Source organism: Macaca mulatta, chromosome 1 (genome assembly GCF_049350105.2).
Source record: "Macaca mulatta isolate MMU2019108-1 chromosome 1, T2T-MMU8v2.0, whole genome shotgun sequence".
Classification (NCBI taxonomy): Eukaryota; Metazoa; Chordata; class Mammalia; order Primates; family Cercopithecidae; genus Macaca; species Macaca mulatta.
Genome location: NC_133406.1, coordinates 143,555,615 through 143,578,292, shown reverse-complemented (window position 1 = coordinate 143,578,292; position 22,678 = coordinate 143,555,615).

Genomic DNA, 22,678 nt, shown 5'->3' with positions numbered 1-22,678 from the left:
ACATATATGTCCCTCAAAGTTACTCTTGGTTGGTGCCTGGAAATTTTACTGTTTAAACTACTGTAATTGAGGAAATATTATATTAGGACTGCCCAATAGTAGCAACTAGCCACATGTGACTATTGAATACTGAAATGTGGCTAATTTGTACAATAAATTGACCGGTAATCATATTTAATTAATTCAAATTTAAGTAGTCATATGTAGTATGAGAGCATGCTATAGGTTGAATATTTATGTCCCCACAAAATTCACCTGTTAAATGCTAACTCCCAACATGATAGTATTTGGAGGTCAGGCCTTTGAAGGTAATGAGGTTATAAGCTCCTTCACCCCTTCTGAAACGTAAGGACACAATGAGAAGACAGCCATCTATGAATCAGCAAATAGGTCCTCCAGACACCAAATCTGTTGGCACCTTGATCTTGAATTTCTCAGCCTCCAGAACTGTGAGAAACACATTTCTTTTATTTATAAGCCACCCAGTCTATGGTACTTTGTTATAGAAGCCCGAACAGAGTAAGACAGAGCACTGGAGAAAACTGACAATATCGGAAAGAAGAAAATAAAACTCACCTATAACTAGGATGACTATATTACTTATTGTCCAAACTGATATACTTTTAAGAGGGAAAAGGGCACTTTACTTTTAAGAGTGAAAAGGGCACTAATGACAATTACAGTGGGACAATAGGTGGAAACCAAAACTGATCCAAACAAATCAGGGTATATGGTCACTCTGCATAATACACAACATGATGTGATCTGGGTACATATGCTCTCTGATGTCTGTCATACTATAGGGATAGATTTTGTAGTATATAAAGAAACAGATGGATGGTGTTGCTTTCAGTCAATTCTTCAAAAATAGCTTTTCTCTGGCCAGAACTTTGAAAGTCGTTGAGTAACAAATTGAAGATTGGCACATCAGGATGTATCTCTATTGAATATTGCAGATTAAAAACAGGCCCATGTGTTTTTAACAGTCAGTCAAAGAGAGGGTTGAATTTGCGTCTTTGAAAGCTTACTTGGAAATTCTAGCAGGGGAACACAGCTGCTGGTATACCCTTGACCAAAGAATGGTTCCCCTTTATGAGGGAAGGTCATCCTCTTCAACTGAGCACAGGAAGGATGCACATGAAGGGGACACCCGCCTAGCCAGCCAGATCAGCCCAGCCAACCCAGGAAATCAATGGGATAACGGATGTCACAGCCAGAGTGCCATCACATTCTGCATCTTTCATTAATAGAATTAGCAATGGCTTGCGAAAATATTTACTATCACTTTAATTCTAGGAAAATAGGAACAAATAATCTCTCATTTATGTGAATGGTAATTTGCTTACAAAATGAGAAGGTAATTTAACTGTGACTTAATAATCATGGTGCTTTATATTATTTCATTACAGCACTATAAAAACAATTTTATGGCCGGGCACAGTGGCTCAAGCCTGTAATCCCAGCATTTTGGGAGGCCGAGACGGGCGGATCACGAGGTCAGGAGATCGAGATCATCCTGGCTAACACAGTGAAACCCCGTGTCTACTAAAACTACAAAAAATTAGCCGGGTGTGGTGGTGGGCACCTGTAGTTCCAGCTACTTGGGAGGCTGAGGCAGGAGAATGGGGTAAACCCGGAAGGCGGAGCTTGCAGTGAGCTGAGATCCGGCCACTGCACTCCAGCCTGGGCGACAGAGCGAGACTCCGTCTCAAAAAAAATAAATAAATAAAAATAAAAAATAAAAACAATTTTATTTGGAAAATAAAATAGATTTTAAAAGATTAAATGTAATCATTTTTATGTAACATTTTCAACCAATATTAACCACTTCCTTTTCTTTCCCTTCTGAACCTGGGTCTTTATATTTAAGTAAATATATTTATATTTTAAAGTTAAATATAAACTATTTATATACTGGTGGACATTATATAGTTGATTCCACTTTTTATTCAAACTGATAATATCTGCCTTTTATTTGGACTGTTCACACTATTTATATATAATGTAAGTATTGATATAATTGCATTTAAATCGTTCACCTTAGGGTTTTTGTTTGTTTGTTTGTTTGTTTGTTTCCTATTTATCTTATCTGCTTCTTCACCATTTTTTTTTCCGTAAATTTTCTTGCCTTCTGTTGGATGGAATATTTTTCTGATAATATTGTAACTTCTCCTTTGGCTTCTGGCTATAATTCTTTATAGGTTTTTCAATATGCACCTTTGACTGATCATAATCTCCCTGTAAATAATATTGCACCTCTTCATATATAATTTAAGAGTCTTAGGCTGGGGGCAGTGGCTCACTCCTGTAATCCCATCACTCTGAGAGGCCAAGGTGGACAGATCACCTGAGGTCAGGAGTTCGAGACCAGCCTGGACAATAAGGTGAAACCTCCATCTCTACTAAAAATACAAAAATTAGCCGAGTGTGGTGGTGTGTGCCTGTAATCTCTGCTACTTGGGAGGCTAAGGCAGGAGAATCCCTTGAACCTGGGAGGCGGAGATTGTGCCACTGCACTCCAGCCTGGGTGACAGAGAGAGACTCCACCTCAAAAAAAAAAAAAAAAAAGGAACCTTACAACATTATGTTTTAATGGTCCCCTTCCACTCCATGTATTGCTGTCATACATTTACTTTAACATTGACTAAATTTTTTCACTACAATATTGTAAAAAAATTTTACTTTGAAAATAAAAGAGATGAAAAATTATATAATATCATTTATATATAGTATTTTAACAAATGCTAGCTAGTTTCTTCTGTTTCAACTCTTAATAAAGAGTTGTTTATTTTTGCTTTAAACTATCAATTATCTTTTGAAGAAATTTAAAAGTGAAAAGGATGTTTTTAAATATACCTTCAGGGCCAGGTGTAGTGGCTCGCACCTGTAATCCCAGCAAGTTGGGAGGACAAGGTGGGAGAACTGCTTGATGCCAGGAATTCGAGACCAGCCTGGGCAACAGAGCAAGACCCCATCTCTCCAAAAAAGAAAGAAAGAAAAAAAGAAAATAAAAAAGCTAACTGAATACAATGGCATATGCCTGTAGTCCTAGCTACTCAATGGGCTGAGATGGAAGTTATTCCTTGAACCCAAGAATTAGAGGCTGCAGTGAGAGATGGCTGCATCACTGCACTCCAGCCTGGGTGACAGAACAAGACCCAGTCTCTAAAAGATAAAAATGAAAATGAAAGGCCAGGTTGGTGGCTCACACCTGTAATCCCAGCACTTTGGGAGGCCGAGTTTGGTGGATCACAAGGTCAGGAGATTGAGACCATCCTGGCTAACACAGTGAAATCCCGTCTCTACTAAAAATACAAAAAAATTAGCCAGGCATGGTGGCGGGTGCCTGTAGTCCCAGCTACTCGGGAGGCAGAGGCAGGAGAATGGTGTGAACCCGGGATGTGGAGCTTGCAGTGATAAGAGATCACACTACTGCAGCCTGGGCAACAGAGCAAGACTCCGTCTCAAAAAATAAAAGAAAATGAAAGTGAAAAAAAATATATATACCACTGTGTTTACTTTTTCCAGCACTCTTCATTCCTTTATGAATATTCAGTTTCTCATCTAGTATAATTTTTCTTTTACCTGAAGAACATTTTTATTACAGTGCATATCTGCTGATACATTTTCTCAGCTTTTATCTGGAAAAAAATACTTTTTTTTTTCTTAATTTTGGAGACATTTTCTCTGAATGCAGCATTCTCATTTGACAGAATTTTATTTTATTTTATTAATTTTTCTGGAGGCAAGATGCCTCTCTTGGTCACTCAGGCTGGAGAACCGTGGCGCGATCTCACTCACTGCAGCCTCTGCTTCCCTGGCTCAAGTGATCCTCCCACTTTTTGTAGAGGTGGGGTTTGGCCATGTCTCTGAGGCTGGTCTGGAACTGCTGGGCTCAAGTGATCCGCCCACCTCAGCCTCCCAAAGTGCTGGGTTTACAGGCGTGAGCCACCGCCCCTGGCCCGACATAATTTTTTTTCAACATTTTGAAGATGTCATTGCATGTCTTCTGGATTTTTTTTTCTTTTTTCTCCTGGTGAGAAGCCTGCAATCATTCTCATCTTTATTTCCTTTGGCTGCTTTTAAGATTTTCTCTTTATCACTGGTTTTCAACAATTTGATTATACTGTGGCTTCATGTGGTTTTCTTTGTGTTTATCATGCTTAATGTTATTTGAGTTCTGGGATCTGTGGGTGTACTGTTTTCATCAAATTTGGAAAACTTATAGTCATTATTTTTAAAAATATGATTAGCCCTTTCTCCCAACTCCAGTATTTTAATTATGCTGTTTAAACTGTTTAATATTGGCCGGGCGCGGTGGCTCAAGCCTGTAATCCCAGCACTTTGGGAGGCCGAGACGGGCGGATCACGAGGTCAGGAGATCGAGACCATCCTGGCTAACACGGTGAAACCCCATCTCTACTAAAAAATACAAAAAACTAGCTGGGCGAGGTGGCGGGCGCCTGTAGTCCCAGCTACTCGGGAGGCTGAGGCAGGAGAGCGGGCGTGAACCCGGGAGGTGGAGCTTGCAGTGAGCTGAGATCTGGCCACTGCACTCCAGCCTGGGCGACAGAGCGGGACTCCGTCTCAAAAAAAAAAAAAAAAAACTGTTTAATATTATCCCATGGGTCTTTGAGTCTCTGTTCATTATTTTCAACTTTTTTTTCTCATGTCAGTTTGCCTAGTTTTACTGATTGCTCTCCGTAAGTTCACCAATCTTTACTTTTGCAGTTTCTAAACTCCACTAGGCTCATCCCAGCAAAATTTTCATATCAGATATTATCTTTCTCAGCTCTAGAAGTTTCATGTTATTTCTTTTAAAATCTTAGTCATATATTATGTAATAATGTTATATACAGTAATCTTTTTATATCTTTTATGTCTGTCCTACTTATGTTTATATTTTTATTTAAATCTTTGAGCATATTTATAGTATCTATTTTATTTATTTTTATTTTTTATTTTTTATTTTTTGAGACAGAGTCTTGCTTTGTTGCCCAGGCTGGAGTGCAGTGGCATGATCTCTACTCACTGCAACCTCTACCTCCTGGGTTCAAGAGATTCTCCTGCCTCAGACTCCTAAGTAGTTGGACTACAGGTGTGCATCACCACTTCTAGCTAACTTTTGTATTTTTAGTGGAAACAGGGTTTCACCATGTTGGCCAGGCTGATCTTGAACTCCTGACCTCAAGTGATCCACCCACCTTGGCCTTACAAAGTGCTGGGATTACAGGTATGAGCCACCATGCTTGGCATTATAATATCTGCTTTAAAGTATCTGCTAAAACCCATCATCTGTATAATTTCTGGACATATTCCTACTGATTGATATATCTCTTGCACATGAGTCTCATTTTCTGCTTATTTGCATGTCTTGTAATTTTGGGTTAAGTTCTGGACATTGCAAATGTTGTGTGTGTGCTTTTTTGTTTTTTAGAGTATTGAATTTTGTTTTGTAGACATCTAAGTTACTTTTGGATCAGTTTGATTCTTTCAAGATTTGTTTTGTAGCCTGGTCAGGATGGTAAGATTAGTCCTACCATGAAGGTATGACCTTTCTGGGGTCTCTACTGAATTTCTAGGGAGTTCAACAAGGTCTTTCTATTCAAATACCTGCCAACCCTGTGCGAGCAATGGGATTTTCTCAGTTTACAGTTCCTCAGTCATTCTTTATCAGCCTTGTAGAGTTTCATCCTATGCATATGCAGCTCATTATTCACCATCAGACTTAAAGGTAACCCTTTTAGCAGATTTCTGGAGCTTTTTCTGTGCTCTCTTTCCCTTTTAATTTTCAGTACTTCAAATTTCACATGACTTAGCCTCCCCTAAATTTGATATTTGATATCAAGTCTGCTTTTCTTAACTGTCTCCTCACTTCACCAGAAAATGCCTTCAAGGCACAAAACTAGAGAGAACATGGAGCTCATCTCATTTTTTTCCCCTTCTCTTAGTCCTACACTGTTTGTTGCCCAATGTATGAAAACAGTTTGATATGGTTTGGCTCTGTGTCTTCACCCAAATCTCATCTTGAATTATAATCCCCATAATCCCCACGTGTCAAGGGAGGGACCTGGTGGGAGGTGATTTAATCATGGGGGCGGTTTCCCCATGATGTTCTCATGGTAGGGAGTGAGTTCTCACAAGATCTGATGGTTTTATAAAGGGTTCTTTCCCCTTCGCTCTCTCTCCTGTCTCCTGCCACCATGTGAAGAATGTCCTTTCTTCCCCTTTGCCTTACACCATGATTGTAAGTTTCCTGAGGCCTCCCAAGCCATGTGGAACTGTAATTCAATTAAACCTCTTTTTTTTTTTTTTTTTTTTTTTTTTTTATTGAGACGGAGTTTCGCTTTTGTTGCCCAGGCTGGAGTGCAATGGAGCGATCTCGGCTCACTGCAACCTCCACCTCCCGGAATTCAGGCGATTCTCCTGCCTCAGCCTTCCTGAGTAGCTGGGATTATAGGCATGCGCCACTACGCCTGACTAGTTTTGTATTTTTAGTAGAGACAGGGTTTCTCCATCTTGGTCAGGCTGGTCTCAAACTTTAGACCTCAGATGATCCGCCCGCCTCGGCCTCCCAAAGTGCTGGGATTACAGGCATGAGCCACCGTGCCCGGCAAACCTCTTTCTTTTATAAATTACCCAGTTCAGGTATTTCTTTATAGCAGTGTGAAAACAGAATAATACACAATTTTTTTTAAAATATTTTCTCAAGTTTTCTGGTGTTTTTTTTATTTTAATGTTTGGCGGAGGATCCAATCCCAGTTACTTTCTAATGACTAAGGACAGATTAATTGCACGTTAGAGCAACCATGTTGTTCATTAGAGTGTGGCCTAGATTCTTGTCTGGGGTCAACTGTCTTGACTATTTACTAGTAAATTTTCTGTTTTCCCCTGCGTGCACTGCTGCTGCGTTAGCTAGGAACCCAGATTCCACCACATGGAACTGGGTTCAGTTTGATCTACTCCTGAGAGTTGGAGATAGAACACAGTGATTTTTGAAGAAAAAATATAGAGCAAACTACTACCTGTGGTCCTTATGTTTTCTGTAGCTAAAGGGCCTTGTCCCCAGATGCCCAGACTGTGGTGAAGCTCATACCACTAGAGACTCACTCAAGATTTTGGTCATTATTTCCTAACCCAGGTGGTATCAGTTTAATATTCTTTAAAGTATTTGTGAACATTTGTGTATGGTATGCATGAAATATTTCACAATGCAAATTAAGAGTTTTGCTGCCAGGCGCGGTGGCTCACGCCTGTCATCCCAGCACTTTGGGAGGCTGAGGAGGGCGGATCACGAGGTCAGGAGTTCAAGACCAGCCTGACCAACATGGTGAAACCCCCTCTCTACTAAAAATACAAAAATTAGCCAGGCATGGTGGTGCATGCCTGTAATCCCAACAACTCAGGAGGCTGAGGCAGGAGAATCACTTGAACCCAGGAGGTGGAGGTTGCAGTGAGCCAAGATCACACCACTGCACTCCAGCCTGGGTGACAGAGCGAGATTCCATCTCAAAAAAAAAAAAAAGAAAGAAAGAGTTTTGCTTACAGTAAAGTTGAAACTTTAGAATTATGAAGTTCACATTTTGTGTTTTAGCCTTTGTGAGGTGAACATATTCCTGTGGACATATTGTGATCAGAAAACAGCAAACAACCAACCAAACAAACCAAGAAATAAAAACCTATTTGGCAATGTTCTATCAATTCTAAAAACAAGATGTCCAGGGAAAAGTATTAATAGTTATGAGGAACCCGATTAACTGTATTTCAGTATGGTAGCACTATTAAAAAGTTGGTCAATCCAGGCGAATAAAATGTAGTTTCTACCCTTAAGGACCTACAAGGTGTATATGGTAGAAGAGACAGGGCAATGCGGACAGATCATAGGCTTAAGGAGATAATTAAGAAATAACAAGAATGGGTGATGGAGAGTCACAGGATATCATTACAGCACAAAGGGAAAGATTTTTAGGTAGAAATGGCTCATTAACTGACTCTAATAAAGTAAACAAATTATTTAGGCAAAGGGCATGGGTGATGTGATGTGATGTAATGCAGTGTGGGAAAGTTGGGAAGGTCATAAACAGACATAAACAAGGGCACTAAGACAAGAAATGCCATGATGGGTGCAGAAACTATTGATGTTTTGTTTGTCTGGGGCATAAAGTAAGAGACTGGGATTGCCTGGAAATGAGGCTCAACACTATAAAGAGTTTGCATACCATGTTAACAAGCTTGAACTTTACCTACAGTGAAGGGGAATCATTAAAGGACTTTAAGAAAATTGGTCCCATAAACACATCTGTGTTTCACATACGGTGGAGTGTGGAGTTAATATGGACAAGAACAGAGGTTAGGAACAGAGGTTAGAAGAGTCAAGATTATTATAGTAATTGAGTTCAGAGATGATGCCTGCCCCTAAACAAAGGTTAACGATAGAAGAGACGGAGTAATTGACGAATCAATGACACAGATGGTATACCATCAAGGAACTAGAAGGAAAGGAGTGTGAATGGTTTATGTATATTATTTCATAGGAAAAGATCTGCAAATTAAGAGAGATTGTGCTTTATGGCTCTGGTTTTCTCAGTGAAAGTAGTCTGAAAGTAAGTGGAGTATTTCATAAGATGTGTGCAGACTTAGAGTACTAGTTGAGGGAGAGGAGGCTAAGTAAAAATAAAAGAATTGATGGGTGCTGAGCATACAGCTGAGGTTTGAAAATATGACCTTATTGTGGCAGCATCTAAAAGACTAGGGGATTTCTCACTAGCAGTACTCAACTGTTAGGGTGTAGGAAAGAGGAGATTAAAGCCCTGATTAGGGTTTTTTGGGGGCTAAGTTAAGAGCATAAAGTTTCAGGGTTTCTCTGAGCAGTAGTCAAAAGCTTCTCTAGGTGAGCAAAACGTGTTTCTTAAGACATCTGTCCAGTACTCCTATGACAAGGAGGAAAATTGCATTTATTGGAGTTTCTCTTGGGAAGAACGATGTACACTATTATTTGAAAGAATTATTTCTGGAATAGTTCCCCAAAGATATGTTGAAGCAATAAATAATATGAAATGATATGCATGGGGGGTGATTTTGTTTTGATCAACAGAGAGAGGAGATAGTACAAAAACAAGAAAAATGGAAGAAAGAGAAAAAGGTTGCAGAAGTCTGACTCCTGTACAACGTAACTCCTCACCATCACCCCTAAGTATTTGGGGACATACTTATAAATACCTAATGGAAACACATTTATCATGTAAACTAGACAAGAAACTGAATTTCAATGCAAGGGATACAGATGCAAAATACAGATACAGGAACTGGAAGCACAGTGGATCATGAGAATTTAACCTCTCAGGAGTGAACATTGGTGATTCACATTGTTTACCTTCATTGGCAGGAAGGCCCCCACTACAGTGTCTCAAGAGCAAGATTCAAACTCTTTTCTCTCCATGTCCTCTGTCTTTATACATATGAAGTCTTCAATAGATAAACTCTATTCTGAGGCATCCCCTCAAGGATGTATAAGAGGAAATGAAGAAAAAAGTGACTGGATTTCTGACCTTTCACTGCCTCTGAATAAACAACTCAAAGCACAGCTCAGTACTGTCATTTTCATATAACAAGGGCATGACATTTTCAAACATCAAAGTACTATGATAGCACATGAAAATTTTCTGAGCAAGACTGGGTAACCAAAAACATGTGCATTCAGTACTTATTGTACCCTCCTGTGGCTGGGCTAAAAAGTAAAACCACTCTAAAAGCAACTATATACCAAAAGCCATAGACTTCTGTTCCTCAAGGTAAATGCTGGCTCTCAGGTCTCTTCTGGCTGTTCCAAAAAAGACATTGTCTGGAAACAGCTTGTGAGATTGGTCACTATAATGGCTAATGCTGGATTAATCAATAATCAGGCTAAATTTGTGCTTAGTATGTCAGGAAAGCAGGGCTGCCACATGGTTTTTTTCTCCATTGAAATGCTTCCAAGTAATCACTGTAGGAAAATGTATTGGGCAAGGGTTGGAATTCTTTTGATTTGGGATTATACTGGGAGCTGGAGAGATAGAAACCACACTTTTATCAGTAATTATGTCTTCAAACATTATTCTGTGGCTTCTGTAGATGGGTATTATTGGCAGACATATTGGTGTCGGTTCTTAAACAAAGAGATACCAAACAAGTTGAGACAGTCACTGAGGAAGAAAAAGGAAAATGTCGAAGTTCATTTGATGAAGATGAAGGACAGAAAATATTTTACAATATTGTCTTACACATTCAGCTATCAAGTCTTAAATAACTCAAACTCTTTAAGCTAACAATATGTTGACTAATAGAAGTCCTTCGGGAACTGATTTAATTAATAGATAATAATTATTCATAAAATAATCATAATTAGCATATCAATTGTATGTAAATCCACTACTTCTGAAGTATTATACTTGAGGGTGTTGAAGGTGCTTAGAAACACTTTACAGTCTACATTATTTTAAACCTTCTGCTTATAATTAAATTATACTCTCTGTAAGCAAAGAATTATTTTTGGTAAAGAAAACTTTAAGTCCATTTCAACCTCAGATATCCTAAACAATCATGAAATCTGAATATTGCAGTTTTAAAAAAGATTGTATTGTAGCTTTTATATTTTCCTCCTCCTCCTCCTCCTCCTTTTCCTCCTCTTTCTTCTTCTTTTGGTAATATAGGGAGGGAAATCCAGAAGATGTGCCTATATTTGACATGAATAAAAAAAAGTCCAAAGATAATTTACAAAATTATAAATTATTAACAGTTTATCTTAAAATATACCATAATTGCTCATTTTGCATTCCAAAGCACATGTAACATCAGAGTGGTCAGGTTGGTATCTTCTATTTTGCTATAGCCATGTGACCAATGGGATAATGTATTGCTTATTACTGCCAGAACCCAACAAAACTTTTCTATTTTTATGGAAGATATGAAAAGGATAGCTTTTGATGAGATGTAAATAAGCTGTGTCTCTGTTTACTATCAAAAAGTATTAATCCATTATATTAACCAAGGTAAAGTTATTATAATAGTATTAACATTAATATCAGTGGGAAAATATCCTATTGGCCTACTATAGAAGCTTTGAATCAAAGATAGTTTCCAGGCTATACTAAGAATCCTTAAGAAGTAACTAACAAATATCTTGGAACTTAAATATCCTCTATCCTGTCAATATTAAAGAGAAACTATAAAATACTATACTGGTTTTTCCCTCCTCTTCTGAGATATCAAGAACCTCAAGTGGCCAATTTTTTTATGAAATAATCCTATAACTTAAAAAAAGTTAAGATCTCATGTGCCTGTTTTCAATCTCTACCTAAATATCTCATATACTGATGTATGTGTACATGATTGTCCTGCTGCTGCTTAAAATCTTCCAGCACCTATCTACTGCATTGCCTTTAGGATGCAATTTACATTTATTAGCATGGCATATACAGGCATTTCATGGACAGATTTCCTATTCATTGTCCAGTTCTTACCAGAATTCTTAACGCCATTTTTATCTCTCTATCTACAGGTTCCAAGTATTGCATCCTCTCTCATGACTCCCTGTCTTTGCACATGCTGATTTGTCTGTTGGTAATGCCCTTCCCTGCTGTACCTACTGGCAACCTGACACATGAATCCACAATCACTGATAAAAGCTGATCATGTGTTCCCAACATTTTCCAACTCACATTCTGAAAAAATTGCGCAGGAGTTCTCTCCTTTGTGCTTCTCCTGGTTATACTGGTGCTATGCTGAATTATAATCATTGACTTTCTTTTCTCTTTGCCAGCAGTTGCTTTACTTGAGGTTGAGGACGGTTGTTGTTGTTTCATCTCTATCACTCTAGGATATCACACAGAGATTGAGACATGGTGGATTTTTTTTTTTTTTTTTTTTTTTGAGACGGATTTTAGCTCTTATTGCCTAGGCAGGAGTGCAATGGCAGGATCTGGGCTCACGGCAACCTCTGCCTCCCAGGTTCAAGCGACTCTCCTGCCTCAGCCTCCCGAGTAGCTGGGATTACAGGCATGTGCCACCATGCCCTGCTAATTTTGTATTTTTAGTAGAGACGGGGTTTTTCCATATTCATTAGGATGGTCTCGAACTCCTGACCTCAGGTGTTCCACCCGCTTTAGCCTCCCAAAGTGCTGGGATTACAGGAGTGAGCCACTGTGCCTGGCCCAGACATGGTAGATTTTTAATAAGTATATGTTAAATAATTTTGAAAAATTTTGAAGAACCACAGTTCCATATCTTTACCAGCCTGGATTATTATACCTGTAATCTCGTACTTTTTTGTTTTTCTTTTTTCTTTTTTAAATCTTCCTTAAGTCTCTGCTTAAATGCCACCTTATCAGAATGGGCTTCTCTAATCTCCCCATTAAAAAAAAATCACGGCCGGGCGTGGTGGCTCAAGCCTGTAATCCCAGCACTTTGGGAGGCCGAGGTGGGCAGATCACAAGGTCAGGAGATCGAGACCATCCTGGCTAACACGGTGAAACTTCGTCTCTACTAAAAATACAAAAAAAAAAAAAAAAATGGCCAGACTTGGTGGTGGGCGCCTGTAGTCCCACCTACTCAGGAGGCTGAGGCAGGAGAATGGCGTGAACCTGGGAGGCGGAGCTTGCAGTGAGCCGAGATTGTGCCACTGCACTCTAACCTGGGCGACACAAAGAGACTCCATCTCAAAAAAAAAAAAAAAAAATCACTCGATTCTCACTCTATTACCCTCTTTCTACCCAGCCTTGCTATCTTTCTATACAACAGTTATCATATCCTGATATATATATATATATATATATTTTTTTTTTTTCTCCCTGTTTTTTTCTCTGGAAAGTAAGTTCCTTCATAGCAGTCAGAGTATTTGGTTTCTTACCTGTTGTATCCCTAGTTCCTAAAATAGTGTTTAAAACATAGAAAGTATAAAATTCATTCATTTAATAAATATTTATTGAGAGTCCAGTATTGTTCTAAGTGCTTTGGATACATTGGTGAACAAAGCACTTTGCCTATGTAGTTTACATTGAGTTGCTGAGGTGGAGGAGTGAGGAGGGTGAAAGAAATATAATAAAAAATAAATATAATAAATAAGGTAATTATGTACTATATTGGAAGACATATGGAAAAAATAAAGTGCAGTGAAAGGGTCAGGTGTACTAAGGGGTCAGATTACACTGTTAAATAGGGTGGTGAAATAAATATTTAGGAATAAATAATATTTATTGAGTAAATAAATATGTATTATATGAATGAATAAATATTTGTTTAATGAATGAATATGTCTCCTATTCTGCTTGGCCAGCTATTATATATATACATATATTCCCTTATCTAGAACAATGCCTGGCACAAAATAAATAACCAATAAATAATTATGGAATGAATGAATTAATAGACTTTGTTAAATTTTCAGTAGTAATCATTTCTGTATCCTCAGTGCAGAGGTTGAAATAAGTAATTAGATATTACAATAAGTAATTACACATACAACATTTATATGTATGTAAAATAGCTGACCAAATAGAATATATATGCATACATACATACATAAACTTGAATTAATTGAATAACTTTGGCTCACTAACAACAACGACATGAATGAAAATTTCGTGAATAGAAACTTTCTTTTGTTTGAACTAGATATTTCAGCTAATGTAAAAATAATTTGGAAATCTATATTCTTAAATAAGGTAACCTGATCATAGGACATCTGAGTTGGAAATAAATTTGTACAATTTCTAGTGATGTAATTCCTTTCAGTGAAAAAAAAGCTGTGCTATATTTCACTCAGATAGGGCTTTAGAGGAAGAGCCAAATCTCCTAAACTACCAATCTAGTGTTCTTTCCATTGTATCAGACCAATTCAAATCAAAATTTTATTTCTGAGTTGACCTACTAGCCTCATATAAATGCAACATATGTTATGTCTCTAGGTAAAGTCAACTTGTTTTCTGTATTTCAGTCTCCTAAGCTATAAAAAAGGATAAGGAAGAAAAAATTTGCCATCTGCTTTGTAATGATATCACTAGAAATAATAATGTTCCTATATGAACTTCTAACTCCCAACTTTAGCTCATTTGACTGTCTAATTACTTATTTCATATATTTAAGGATTTTTACTGGGCTGGTTCAGGCACTGTGCTAAGCACTGAGGATACAGAGATGATTACCACTGGATAATTTTTTTTTTTTTCCCAAGATGGAGTCTTGCTCTGTCACCCAGGGTGGAGTGCAGTGGCATGATCTTGGCTCACTGTAAACTCTGCCTCCCAGATTCAAGCAATTCTCCTGCCTCAGCATCCTGAATAGCTGGGATTATAGGCACATGCCACCATGCCCAGCTAATTTTTGTATTTTTAGTAGAGATAGGGTTTCACCATGCTGGTCAGACTGGTCTTGAACTCCTGACCTCGTGATCCACCCACCTTGGCCTCCCAAAGTGCTGAGATTACAGGTGTGAGCCACAGCACCTGGCCACCACTGGATAATTTAACAAAGCCCATTTATTAATTCACTCCATGATTATTTATTGGCTATTGACTTTGTGCCAGAAATTGTTCTAGATATAAGAAGAGCAGCAAAAAACAGAATATGCAGCCACTGCTGTTATGTAGTATGTGTTTTAGGAGATGGGAGGTGAGACAAATAATAATCAACTAAACACAGATAGACAATGTAATGTTAGGCTGATTATCCCTAAGAAGAAAAGTAAAATAAAGAAGGGGATAGAGAGTGATGGGATAGTTATGATTTTAAATATAACCATCAGGAAAGGCCTCTCTGAGGGGGTCACTTCTGAGCAATACCTAAAAGAAATAAGAGAAAACTGCAAAGATGTGGGAGATGGGGAATCAAGGCAAAAAGTAGAGCTGGAGACTGATCTGCTTGACATCATGTTCTAGATATAACAAGGTGGCCTGTATGAGCAGTGTGCTGAAGCCAGCTAGTACTGGCCCGTGAGGACTAATTACGTGCATCTCTTCCCAACTCTATGTTTATCACATTTGTGGCTTGAAATTGGCCATAGCGGGAGTACTTACATTAAGCAAATCAGCAGACACAACGAAGCAGTGCTTCTCTGCCAAAGAGCCATTTCTTAAACTTTTACTGGCACACCACTGCTTCTGTTCCAGTGCACTGAAGTAGGGGAGATTAGTAAAGGCAAAATCATCTCGTTAGGATTTAGATCTGACTTCTATGAGTCCAGTTCACATGGTGGAGTCCTGGTCAAATGATTGTGCTTGTTTCCTTATAAATCCTTATAAACTCCCATACCCCAAAACTTGAAGTAAGCTTGATAGTTACTGCTTTTCTTATTGCAAATAGTGTCAAAGAAAAAAGCCTTTTTTCCCCATCCTTGAACTTATGTGCCATTCCTACTTTTCAAAAATGTTTAGTCTCCTCCTTTGACCTGTAACATTGGTTTTATAGTATTCACAATACCACCGTCTAAACCTGAAAGAACAAAAAACAGCCTTGAGAAAGGCCAGGAATCAAAAATACTAATACCTTCCAAAGTGAGTAGGACATAATAATGGTTTCATAATATCCAAATAGAAAGATATAGTACTTTCGTGTGACCCTAAAATACTCAGCATCGTAGAACTGCTATCTTAATTTTTTTAGAACTTTTTGTCAGCTGGGAGTGTGATGGTAGTGATGGTAAAGCAAATAATGCATTGCAAGAAATGTCATATGACATTGTTTTCTTTTTTTTTTTTTTAATTTTTGAGACGGAATTTCACTCTTGTTGCTCAAGCTGGAGTGCAATGGTGCCATCTCAGCTCACTGCAGCCTCCACCTCCAGGGTTCAAGCAATTCTCCTGCCTCAGCCTCCTGAGTAACTGGGATTACAGGCACACACCACCATGCCCGGCTAATTTTGTATTTTTAGTAGATGGGGTTTCTCCATGTTGGTCAGTCTGGTCTCAAACTCCCGACCTCAGGTGATCTGCCCGCCTCGGCCTCCCAAAGCCCTAGGATTACAGGTGTGAGCCACTGCACCTGGCCTCATTGTTTTCAATTAATTCACAGTGTATGCAATTATAATTAATGTATACAGAGAATCTTATTTTTACTATTTTTTATATGTGATAGAAGTTTTCATTTATTAACTCAGATACTTAAATACAGATAAAAAGAGGTTAAAGGCTGGGCGCGGTGACTCACGCCTGTAATCCCAGCACTTTGGGAGGCAGAGGCAGGTGGATCACCTGAACAGGAGTTCGAGACCAGCCAGGCCAACATGGTGGAACCCTGTCTCTACTAAAAATACAAAAAGTTAGCCTGGCGTGGTCGTGGGTGCCTGTAATCCCAGACACTCGGGAGGCTGAGCCGGGAGAATTGCTTGAACCTGGAAGGCGGAAGTTGCAGTGAGCCGAGGTCGTGCCACTGCCCTCCAGCCTGGGCAACAAAGTGAAACTCCATCTCAAAAAATATAAATAAATAAAATAAAAAATAAAAGAGGTTAAAAGCTAAATAAAAGTTTTATTGGTTGTGAATCTGGTTTCAAGTCATAGAAATAACTCGACTGGCTTAACGAAAAGAGAGAGAGACACAGAGACCGAAGCAAAGAGAGACAGAAACTCAAGGGTAAGATTAGCTTTGGATCTTAGGAAATACTGGAACTAGGACCTGGAAAGCCATTGTAGATATAGTCTCTGTCACTTAGTTTTGTTCTCTCTACATCAGCTTCATTCTTTTATTCCTTCTTTAGATCAGTTATCTCTCCTCTTAGCCCACATTGTAGAAACTGACTATCCATTATTTCTGAGTTGACATGTTATCTTTCTAATCACAAAAGAAGGCCAACTGAGTCTTTTCTCCTATTTCTAAACTTCTGTGTGGAAGAATCTGACTGGCACACTTCGATAAGCAGCCCATTCCTGATCTAATCAGCTATGGCCTAAAGGACTAGGCTCACACAGAACAAATATGGCTGCTGAAAGCCCATCTGTTTGAAGAGGGTCAAGGAATTAGGAAAGAGATAATTCATACAGAACAAGGATTTTTTTATGGGCTAAGCAGATATCCCATAAGTGGCCACATCAAAATCTTTTTTGTTGTTGTTTTTGTTTGTTTTTTTGAGATGGAGTCTCACTCTGTTGCCCAGGCTGGAGTGAAGTGGCACTATCTTGGCTCACTGCAACCTCCGCCTCCCAGGTTCAAGTGACTCTCCTGCCTCAGCCTCTGGAGTAGCTGGGACTACAGGTGCCCGCCACCAGACCCGGCTAATTTTTGTATTTTTTAGTAGAGACGGGGTTTTGCCATGTTGGCCAGGGTGGTTCTCTAACTCGTGAGTTTATGATCCGCCCACCTCGGCCTCCCAAAGTGCTGGGATTACAGGCGTGAACCACCGTGCCCTGCTCAAAATCTTTCATAGTAAATTCTAGAGTAGAAAGGGACTTAAAAAAAATCACCAAATCCAATCCACTGCCCAGTCCAGTGATCTCTTCTGTCATCTCTCTAACAGATGCATTAAGCCTCTGCTGGTAGAGAGCTGACTAAAGCATGAGGCAGCTCATTCCAGTATGAAGCAATTTTATTGTTAGAAGGTTCATTCTTAAGCTGAGCTGAAATTTGCCTCTCTATAACTTTAATCCATTCTGCTTTGTAGAACAATAAAAACATGCCTAGTTCCTCTTTTTTTGTATGACAGCCCTTTGTTTATTACAAGATAACATGTTCTTCACTAGTCTTCCCCATGGTAAACATCTCCAACTCCTTCAAACATTCTTTCTTGGACATGGATCCCCTATCCTTCACTATTTTAGTAGTCAGTTGGTTTTCATTGTCTAAAAAAAAATTTGTACTCTAAATGTATAAAGCAGTAAAGGAATACCTTGGCTCATATCAGAGTCAGTCTTCAGAAAGTGGATGATTCAGCAGCTCAGTTACTCATTCATCCTTCAACAAATGTTTAGAGAGTGTCTACGATGTGCCAGGCATTTGTACTAGGCACTCGAGAGACATCAGGGACAAAACAAACTGTTGTTCTAGAACTTGTATTCCAGAGGAGGGAGAAAGATAGTAAACAATAAATGTAAAACTAAATAAATTATATCACATATTACCATATAATATATGTTTTGAAAAAAGAATAGAGCAAGAAAAGGGGGTTTGAGACTGTCAGGGAGGAACACCAAGTGGCTGTATTAAATAGCGTGACCAGGGTATTTCTCATTGAGAAGGGAGGACTTGAATAAAGGCCTATAAATGAGGGAGTTATCTAGGTGAAGAGGGGAGCAGGGAAGTTTGAGGGAAGAGCAGAGAAAGAGCTTAAACAAAGGCTGTAAGGCAAGACAGCGTCAGGCATGCTTTAGGAAGAGTAAAATAGGCCAGTGTATTGGTGAGCAATGAGTGAAGAGGAAAGACATTAGAGATGAGGTCAGAGAGATGACGGGATTTAAAAACCTTTGTAAGGACCTTGGCTTTTGCTTAAAATGCAAGCAGTTTCCATTTCTAGATTCTCAGCAGAGGAGCGATATGATTTTATAATTTCAAATGAATCTCCTTGGTTTTCTCCTACTAAGAATAGATTGTTGGGGCCAGGCGTGGTAGCTCACACCTGTAATCCCAGCACTTTGGGAGGTCAAGGAGGGCAGATCACCTGAGGTCAGGAGTTTGAGACCAGCCTGACCAATATGGTGAAACCCTGTCTCTACTAAAAATACAAAAATTAGCCAGGCGTGGTGGTGTGTGCCTGTAGTCCTAGCTACTCGGGAGGCTGAGACAGGAGAATTGCTTGAACCTGGGCGGCGGAGGTTGCAGTGAGCTGAGACGGAGCCATTGTACTCCAGCTTGGGCAACAGAGTGAGACTCCATCTCAGGACAAAAAAAAAAAAAAAAAAAAAAAAAAAGAATAGATCGTTGGGATACAAGAGCTTCTTTCCTCTTTCTATAGGCTTTATGTTTAGGTAAGCACCTTTTGCGTTTTAGTGTGGCTGCCAACATTGATCAGAGCTATATGCTTCCATTGAATACATTTGTGTCTATCATCACACATCAATTTCATGCTTATTAACTCACCTTTGAACCAACTCCTGGATTCAAGGAAATGCTATGCTTTGACTGATTTTAGGTCTGAATTACCTGAAACTATCACCATGAAAGGAGAATGATCACTTTGACTGGTTTACATCTGGAGCTGGGAAAGAGGGTCAAACCTACCCAACTTGCATGGCTACTCCACATCAAGAGCACAGAATGAACACTAAGAATGCCCGCCCTAATCATCCTAGTATAAGGAGAATTATTTTTTCATATTTATTCTAACTCAACATAATATGTGCGCAAAATTGAGTAGAACACGATGAAACTGTGACAACCTTAACTGAATACTTACTTCATTAACAAAACCTAAGATTGTAATTGCTTTGGGTCAATGCCTCATGATTTCTTTACAGGGACTGTTATCAAGCCACACATCTCCTTATATGGTAAGTATTTATGCAGCTTGCTTTTTTTTTTTTTTAAATACTGTAAACACATAAAATTTTTATTTGTCAATTAGAAATGAAAATAAAAAACTAAAGCAATACGGCCACTGTGTACATCAATGGATTTCTAGTTGGCAAGTTAGGTTAAGTGAACAGGAGGATTCCTAAAAGCCAGAATTAGGAATGGGTGTATATATCCACAGTAGTATACTGTCTCTCTCTACCAGTTCATTCAATTTTTTTTTTTAATTAATCCTTTCTGTTGTTCAGAGCTGTAACATCCTTCTCTAACCACCTTTGTAAAACAGTACCCTCACTCAGCTACTCTATTTTTTTAATCTGTTGTATTTCCTTCAAAACTCTTACCATCCTCAAAACCATTTAATTTGTCTACTTGCACATAGTTTATTTCTTCCACTACAATGTAAGGTTATGAGAGAAGGGCTTTTTTACATCTGGTTTACTGTTGTATCCTTAGTGCCTGGAACAGTATCTGACATACAGTAAGTGCTCAGTAAGTACTGACTGAATCAATGAATTAATTATATAATGGATAAATGAATAGAAATGCTATGAGTGGACCACTACAATCTCAAGAAATAATTCATATACATTATAAAAATGGGAAATAACAAAAGTTGTTTGATGTTATAGAAAATTGAGCATACTTACTGGTTTGTGATTTTTTGTGTGTGTTGTTTTTGTTCTGTTTTTAACTTTTATTTTAAGTTCAAGAGTACAAGTGCAGGTTTGTTACATAGGTAAACTTGTGTCATGGGGGTTTGTTGTACAGATTATGTCATTACGCAGGTACTAAGCTTGGCACCCATTAGTTATTTTTCCTGACCCTCTCCCTCCTTCCACTCTCCACTCTCCTAAAGGCCCTAGTGTGTGTTGTTCCTCTCTATGTATTCATATTTTCATTATTTAGCTCCCACTTCTAAGTGAAAACATGCATTATTTGGTTTTCTGTTCCTATGTTAATATGCTAAGGATAATTTCCTCCAGCTGTCCCCGCAAAGGACATGATCTCATTCTTTCTTATGGCTGCATAATGTTCTATAGTGTATATGTACCACATTGTCTTTAACCGGTCTATAGTTGATGGGCATTTAGGTTGACTCTATGTCTTTGCTTTTATGAACAGTGTAGCTCGATTTTTTTAACCTATGAGAGACTTTCCATTTATATTCATTTTATACTCCTTTCAATATCATTTGGAATGCTGATTCTGTCTTCCCAATATATTTGTCATTTGCAAATTTGGTAAAAATACTTCACTGTAAATATTAAGTAACAACAAAATCATATTCCCTTCCCCTTCCTTAAAAAGATACTTTATTTTTGTCAGGCCTCTGAGCCCAAGCTAAGCCATCATATCCCCTGTGACCTGCATGTATACATCCAGATGGCCTGAAGCAACTGAAGATCCACAAAAGAAGGAAAAATAGCCTTAACTGATGACATTCCACCATTGTGATTTATTTCTGCCCCAACCTAACTGATCAGTGTACTTTGTAATGTCCCCCACCCTGAAGAAGGTTCTTTATAATCTCCCCCACCCTTAAGAAGGTTCTTTGTAATTCTCCCCACCCTTGAGAATGTACTTTGTGAGATCCACCCCCTGCCCCCAAAACATTGCTCTTAACTCCACCGCCTATCCCAAAACCTATGAGAACTAATGATAATTCACCACACTTTGCTGACTCTCTTTTCGGACTCAGCTCGCTTGCACCCAGGTGAAATAAACAGCCATGTTGCAGCCATGTTGCTCACACAAAGCCTGTTTGGTGGTCTCTTCACAAGGACACGTGAGACAATTTCTACAATTGAAAATGATTATGGGGGTGAGGGGATCATAGTCTGAAGTGACAATCCTTCAACAGAGACATCTATTGCAAAACAATTAAGAGACAACAAAACTGGAGCTATTTTCAGCTTCATTTTTTAGTTCTTCATTGCTACTGTTAAGAATTAAAACTACTTTGAAAACTTTAGAAATATTAATAGATTTTGAAAAGGCTGATGGCTTTCATTTGTTGTTTCATTTGTTTCATTGTTTCAAAGTTCCTTTCTTTGTGACGTTTTCAAAGAATTTAGTTTTGAAGTGTTTTTCATACCAGGTATGAGCTTAAAACTTGTATGTTGACTTAAATTACAGTATTTTTTTCTTTTTTTTGAGACCGAGTTTCACTCTTGTTGCCCAGGCGGCTGGAGTGCAATGGCACGACCTCGGCTCACTGCAACCTCCAACTCCTGGGTTCAAGTGATTCTCCTGCCTCAGCCTCCCTAGTAGCTGGGATTACAGGCACCCGCCACCACACCCAGCTAATTTTTTATAGTTTTAGTAGAGACAGGGTTTCACTATGTTGGTCAGGCTGGTCTAGAACTCCTGACCTCAGGCGATCCACCGCCTCAGGCTTCCAAAGTGCTGGGATCACAGGCCTGAGCCACCATGCCCGGCTCAACTATAGTGCTTTTATTTGCAAATCACTTTCTTTGTTTTCACCCATGTGGCTGTTTGCATAAGGCCACATACATTATGATGTGGATTTTATAAGATTTTTGTATTTCATAGTTGGTAATATTACAAGCAAAATGATGTTGTTTCCTTTGTATTTAGCATTTTTTTCCCATCTTTAACTTTTCTGTGTATTTTTCTTTACTTTTCTCATTTTCTCCCCTAGTTTAGGTCTTTATGTATGATCATTCTAAAAACTGCTGATCCACTCAAACTATTGTGTTCTCTTCCAAGAATAATCTTTATTATGTGCGCAATATAGGAAGGACAGCCAGCTATGCTGAGCTTTTTTCAGTAAACATGGAGATAAGCAGTCACTATTGCTGAATACAAAAGAGGCAATGTTTGTGCTAAAACAGTCCTTTTCTCACTGCCATCTAATTCCTTCTCTTTTTTAATGTAAAATTTATTTTTATCAAAGTAACACATGCACATAGCTTAAAAAGTAAATAGTTCTGGAAGATTTACTGTGACATTTTTAAACCAAAAGTATCTGAGACAGGTTTCAATCAATTTAGAAGTTTATTTTGCCAAGGTTAAGGACATGTCTATGACAGCCTCAGGAGGTTCTGAGAACATGTGCCCAATGTGGTCAGGCTACAGCTTGATTTTACATGTTTCAGGGAGACAATTTGTACATGTTCTAACTGAAAAGGTAGGACAACCCAAAGCGGGGGCTTCCAGATCATAGGTGGATTCAAAGATTTGATGA